Raw genomic sequence first — 7,070 nt, forward strand, 5'->3', positions numbered from 1 at the left:
GCAAAGTCACACTTACGTATAGTTCAAAACTTCCCGAGCGTGGCGTGCCAATCGCACTTAAAAAAAATATGGCTGCCGATGTGAACAAGAGTCAAATGTAAATAAATAATGATTGAACAATTAGTAGTTTGTGAATAAAGGCAAGGATGTTAAAATTAAAAATCGCTGTATAAAAGCGAAAGTTTCCAACAAGTGTGGTTCCAAGTGTAGTGTACAAGACTTTCAGAGTGGTGTAAGTTGTATGTTTATTGTTTTTGTTACGAACTCGGTAATAAGCGTAGAATGGAGAAAAATTAATATTTTCAGATTTCAGCCCAAAACTGAAGATTATTCTATTATTTTGAATGCGCGATTTTTCCATCTATCTAAAATGCCACAATAAGAATGAGAAACCACCTAAGCAAATTCACTACTATTTCCATAGCGATCGCCTCACAGTTTTCTAGTCTCCCAAAGATAACGTGTTTTCAATATATTTAATTCCTTATAATTGTGCCGGTAACGCACCTCACAGAGATTTTTTTTATTCCTCAGAAGTGGTCATATTTTGATCATATTTAATTCCTTCTAATAAGTTCACAAAATATGTGGAATAAGTTGTTTTAATTCCTTAATGCGGAATGTAAATTCTGAAATTTTTTCTGTTCCCGTTGGGGGATTTTTAAACAGAGGAAAAATCGCGTATTCATAGGAATACAAATTCTTAATTTTTCTGAATTCAACGCTTGTTACGGGGAACGCGTTGAATACCTGTCGCACGCATAGTGTTGGTAAAAGTAATTTGATATTTTTATAAACATACTACCTACTGATTATTAATTATTTATTTTTTCAAGCGACCTGTCAAAACAAAACAATGGAGGCGGCCATATTTTTTTAAGTGCGGTTGAAACGCTACGCTCGGAAAGTTTTGAACTATACGTAAGTATGATTTTACACATGTGTGCGTGCGTACTTCTGGCAATAGAAAAGTGGCCGTTTTTGGTTAAGTCCATGTATTACAGATTGGTCTCCTTATATCTACTCTCCATGAAGATTTTATTGAGAACCAATTTTCTATTCATGGCACCGTCATACATTAATTCTAAATAAAGTTACAGTTGGGTAAGTGCACAAAAGCAAGGTCAACAGCATCCATTGTACAACAGTGGACTTTGACTTGTTTTATTTTATAGAAAAATCAGTAGAAACGAGGTGAAAAAAATCATACAAATTCTTTGACATTTTTAGTGAATTTGGCTGTCAGAAAAATTAAAAAATTGAAATATGTGCAGCTGACAGAGTTAATTATAGAGGAGGACCTTATCTCCGCTCCAAATTGTGGTAGAAACCTCAGCCAAAGCTTGAGATAAGTAAAAAATTCAAATAGTACGATGACATACAAATTAAAATTTCAAAATTATTAAATAATTTGCTATTAGCAATTATTTTTTCTACGTTTTTTATGTCGCTTGAGGGCGGCGAGTATAACTGATCCAAGAAATAAATCCAAACGTAATTGTCCGCTCCAGGATTTCCATTCAGTCCCCATTCAGCAACTCTTCCAGAAGCCTGAAAAGTAAAAAGGGGTGCAATAAGTTATAACTGCATAAAAGGCGTCAAAAATATTGATTTTAATTATGAAGAAAATGTTAGTTTATGAAACTTATTTTCTCTTGGATTACACTTATTTATTAATATAAACATGTACGTCAATGATAATGTGTGGCTCAACGAGCCACACAACTTTGATTCAAAATTTTTTTATCAAACTGTCAGTTTTTTAAATAAAAATTAAAAAATTGAAATTTTTATTGTACTGAAATCAATGAATTTTGAAAGTAAACACGCGACAACTCGGATTCTACTCCATGAATTCATCCCCTGCTTGATATCGCTTAAATTTGACTCAAAGGGGTGCATGAATGAAAAAACATTTTGGACTTGTTAAGTTAATACTTAAAACAAATTGTATTAAAAAATAGCCAAAATCATGGATTGTACGCTTGCAAAGTATAATTTTGCGTTAAAATTGCTTGCCTTTACCGCAAAAAGGACACTCAATCATATAAATTTGTCCCTTGACATATGTTTATATTTTTTTAAACAAATGCCTATTATCGGCATTTATGGAAAAACAGTTTTTTCTTTTTATTCTGCACAAGCTATCTTGTCAGTAATTTTAATTGAAAAAAATTTATCAACGGATTTTTGTTTATAATTTTGTTTAAGATATTATATAAACAAATGCATCTTTTCGGCGTTTATGGGTAAAAAAAGAATAATTTTTTCTACTTATTCTGTACAAAATATCTTTTCAGTAATTTTAATTAAAGAAAATTTGTCAAGCGATTGTTGGTTATAATTTTGTTCAACAAATGATATAATCAAATGCCTATTTTCGGCATTTATGGGCAAAAATATATAATTTTTTCTGCATATTCTGTAGAAAATATCTTTTAATTTTTAATTACGAAAATTTGTTAACCGATATTTGTTTATAATTTTATTAAATATATTATATAAAAAAATGTCTATGATCGGCATTTATGGGCAAAAAAGAATCGTTTTTTCTTCCCATTCTGTACAAAATATCTTTTCAGTGATTTTAATTAAAGACAATTTGATAACCGTTATTTGTTTATATTTTTTTAAAAGAAATTATATGCAGAAATTTGTATTATCGGAATTTACTGGCAAAAAATGTCGTTCTTTTGCTGATTTTTTTCAAATATAATAAGCCATGTTGTTTAGAGATGAAAATTTATCATTCAATGCCTTTAATATATTATTTAAGCAATTTATATGAGTAAATGTTTTTTATGTGTATTGATGGATTATTTAGGGTCATTTTTACGGTAAAGAAAGCAATTTTATCGCACAATTCTTCTTTTCGAGCGAAAAATCCATGATTTTATCTATTTGTGAATATAATTTTTTGCAGGGATTTTCACATCATGTGTGTCGTTTCGACGTACGTTTTAAATTATTTATCGTAAGCTGAGGGTGATCCTATTCTCATGTTTACAGAGCTTTTATAGCCTATTCCAAGCAATATAAAAAATCTTTTTGTTTTTAAATTTAAAATGGATTTGTTTTTCAAAGATCCAAAAACCTGAAAGACAAACTTATAAAAATTTTTTTTCAAAACTACATTTTCTTCTGAAGAATGCAAAAAAGTAAATCATAATGTCATTAAAATTACCAGTCATGGAAGTACCAAGAAAGAAGGATTTTCCATTTTTAGTGTCCTTACTTTTTTGAATTTTTTAACAATTATTATTTTATAATTTTATTCAAACACCTCAGAAAACTGGTACTAAAATATTCATCAAAATTACTAACAGTAGATATAATTTTTCTCTAATAATATGTTTCGTTTTCCTCTGAAAGTTTCTTATTTTCCTGGAGTGGAACTGTCAGAATGAGAAGTTAAATTCATGTTTCATACGCCTTTGACTGTTTTCCAGATTCCCCAAATTCCGCTAATCAGGTAGCTGAAGGAACGTGCCGAATTGTAATCCCCGACTGATAGTGACACCAATGACTTCCTTTATGCGCGCTGAAGAAAAAAAAACGCAGAAAAAATAATTGCTAATAGCAAATTGAATTGCATTATTTGAATTTGTTTACTTATCTCAAGCTTTAGCTGAGACTTGTATCAGAATTTGGAGCGGAGATAAGGTCCTCCTCTATAATTAACTCTATGAGTTGCAGTTATTTTAATTTTTTAAGTTTTTTGACACTAAAATTTACGGAAAATGTCAAGGAATTCGGCTGAATTTTCCCCCCTCATATCTACTGATTTTTCCACAAAATATAACAAGTCAAATTCGACTGTAGTACAACTGACGCTAGTGACCTTGTTTTTGCATCTTTACCCAACTGTAACTTTATTTATAATTAATGCCATGAATAGAGGATTTGTTTTCAATAAAATTATCTTTACAGTGAAGTTAGTTACGTCCTTGGGCGATTTATTTCACTGACTTATTCAAACTTTTGTAGATAGGTCAACATTTTTGAAAACTATAGTAGTATATAGTGTCTGTTTTGGTGTATCTCATTCCATTTATGAGATAAGTTATATTCATTTGAATTTTAAATATCCAAAAGAAAAGTTCGATATCTGCAATAGGCATAGGTACACCAATTTTCAGTAGAACTATAGTATAAATTACTAACCGGCGTTTTCACAGACTAGATTTATTCGGTGAAAATAGCCTTTTAAAAAATTAAATGGACACTTGAAGGGGAACTCAGGCATAGAAAACTAGCGGTACAGGTAGTGCTGAAGAAACATCATTAAGTTAGCACCACAAAGGAATAATAAGGAGACATAACTGTGATAGGGAAGCCTTTCAAAACTGGCAATAGAAACATTACCGTAAGTGGTAGGCACATTACAGGAAGATTTTAAATTTTCGTGCGCAGGTGTGCAGTTGTCCTCTTCCTATGCATGGAAAAGTGTGCGAGTGAGAATGTTGGTCAAATTGACGCGATCCTAGACAACTAGATAGATATTTTTAATTATACAGGTTTTTAAAAGACAAAAAATATTTAAAAGTGTTAGAAAAAAAACAGTAGTCTTCATTACAACGTAAGATTTTAAAAATAATTCACTACAATTTCAAGATTTCAGGATCAAAAATTTTTATTATAGTCTACATACTTACCTTTTTTATAATGCATTCTTTTAATTTTAGAAGTCTTAACGCTTAAGTCTTTCACTTAACCAGATCAATAGACACTTTAATAATTTAAATAATTATAAATTGCAATTGAAAAAATGTTGGCCACCTGCATCAAAACAAACGAGCATAACCTCTATAACTAACGTCACTTTGACAAACTTTCTCACTCGCACACTTTTCCATGTATAGGAAGAGGCAAAATTGCGTGTGAAAAAAAACACAAACGAACGTAACAAAAGTTTCTTTTCGTTCTTTTCTATATAAAACATAATTACCATATAGTTTTAACATAATGTCTCCTTAGCTATGTTATCTTTTTATACTTTTGAATACTGAGCTTATTTTTTAGAAACATTTTAAATTTAAATAAATAAATGAAAAATATTAAAATGCCCATTAATTCCTTCCGGGCATCTGCATACATAAGGAAAATAAATGCAAGGAAAACTTGAACTTTACCCTTCAAAAATATAAAATAGGAAAAAAATGACAATGGTGCGATTTTTTTCTTTCATTTGAACCACAGAAAAATTACAACCGAAAAAGACGTACCCTAATTGGCCAAAATTCATAATAATATCGTGCACACATCATGCACGTCGCACGCGTAATGTGGTCAATATGATACAAGTAAATTGAGTATTTTAAAAATATATTAAAAATAATCACATTTTTATTTAAGTTTAAAATGCAGCGTATTTGAATATTGTAACATATTGCTCGAACGTAATTTGTGGATATGAACTTTCCAAACCAATTCGAAAAATTCTGCATTATGCATTCAATTTAAATCGAATAATTTTTTCGATTATACCAATTCCACACGAAAGGAGATATCTAGTTAAGTTTTTTTTTAAAGAAAGAAAACTGATTAAGGAACGGATATGCACTTTTAAATGTTTACAGTTACAAAAAAAAATGCCAACAAATGCCTCTTTTTTTTTGTAATAAAAAAATTTACTAACAAATAACGTCCCTCGCTCCCTTTTCTTTGTTTCAACAAAATTTCAGCCAGCAAATGGTTCAATTATAAATCTGCAAGTCGCTTATACTTCATAATATTCAGAGCAACTGTACTGGTTACCTTGTTTATGTATCGTTTATGCGCATAGACGATGCATTTTTACCTTCAATAAAAATGTGATCCTTACAAAAGATATTTGTCTTCGTTTTTCTTATTTTTAATATATTCTTAAGACTGTATAATAAGTATAATATCTTATATCTTAATATCTTAAGTATAATACTGACCACATTACGCGTGCGGCGTGCAGGACGTGTGCATAATATTGTTGTAAATTATGGCCAATTAGGGAATGTCTTTTTCGGCTATCGTTTTCACAGTAAAAACTTGGGGGTATATTTTTTTGCAGGTAAAATGATAACGTTCACTATACCTCGGTAGGGATTCAGATATCTCTCGAACTTGGGGTATGACATACCGAGTATGTAGGCTATGAAATAGCCAGAAGGTGGGGTACGAAAGATCAGATGTTACTGTTTTGAAATTTTGGCAGCTGTTGTCAAGCATGCCATAGTCTTAGAAAAGTTGAAGGTATGCGGATTCCACTTTGTGAAACTAGGCTTTGAGATATGAGCATGATTAAAATTACCAGGGGGTGGGATTCCGATTCCCACTAATCTAGTTTATCGAATCTCTCTTTCAAACACATGAATGTTTAGAATGTTTATTATATTTTTCAAAGCCTTATTTATTGACAAAAAAGGTTAAATGCTCGAGTTATAAATATAAATTTGCGTATTTTGTGGTCGAGAAGTTCAAATCGAGGTTCTTTTACTTTCATGAAAATAATTACTCAATAAATAGTACGAGAATTAAATAAATATATACATATTGACAAAAAATTAATTATTATTTAAATTGTATAATTTTATAGCACCTAAATAATTGTAGATTCAGTTCTCGTATTTTTAATTCTAATTTAAATAAGTTTTTTTTTAATAAATCAAGTTAAACTTATTATTATAAATAATAAAAAAGTTATAATGGTAGCAGAATATTTAACTTTAATAATAAAGTAATATTTTGAAAAATATTTCAGACTTTCGAGATTAATGTCTAGTAATAGAAAATTTAATCAAATAGTTTTTATTTTAATCAAATTCAATTTGTACGTTTTCCTAACATTTTTTTAAAATTCAGTTAAATCTGAGGATGCTGTTATTACGCGTATAGAAAGACCTTTTCATCTTAAATATCGAACAACTTCATGCGTGGGGAATTTAGCAATTATATGATCTACTTTTATAGTAATCTTAACATGCCAATGCTCCACTATGTATTCTTATTAAGGTACGAATTAATCTAGATTAAAAGTTATATTGTGAGCAAACGCGGATATCTCGAGCATTCGCAGTAGTGATTCTTGTGTATTT

The 7,070-nt window shown here is 29.9% G+C and overlaps 1 long non-coding RNA gene across 3 annotated transcripts; it reads right to left on the reverse strand.

The window, feature by feature from the left end:
• Positions 1–953: 953 nt before the first annotated feature.
• LOC117180002 lies at positions 954–6,163 on the reverse strand. Of its 3 annotated transcripts, none has more exons than XR_004467980.1 (3): positions 6,071–6,163; positions 3,325–3,541; positions 954–1,551 (listed from the first exon to the last, which is right to left on the reverse strand). It is a non-coding gene; the product is annotated as an uncharacterized LOC117180002 (long non-coding RNA). The 3 variants fall into 3 exon arrangements; XR_004467982.1 differs by having other exon boundaries at positions 3,185–3,541; XR_004467981.1 differs by having other exon boundaries at positions 5,925–6,148.
• Between the last annotated feature and the right edge of the window lie 907 nt (positions 6,164–7,070).

The sequence above is a fragment of the Belonocnema kinseyi genome, chromosome 9, assembly GCF_010883055.1.
Source record: "Belonocnema kinseyi isolate 2016_QV_RU_SX_M_011 chromosome 9, B_treatae_v1, whole genome shotgun sequence".
NCBI classification, from domain to species: Eukaryota; Metazoa; Arthropoda; class Insecta; order Hymenoptera; family Cynipidae; genus Belonocnema; species Belonocnema kinseyi.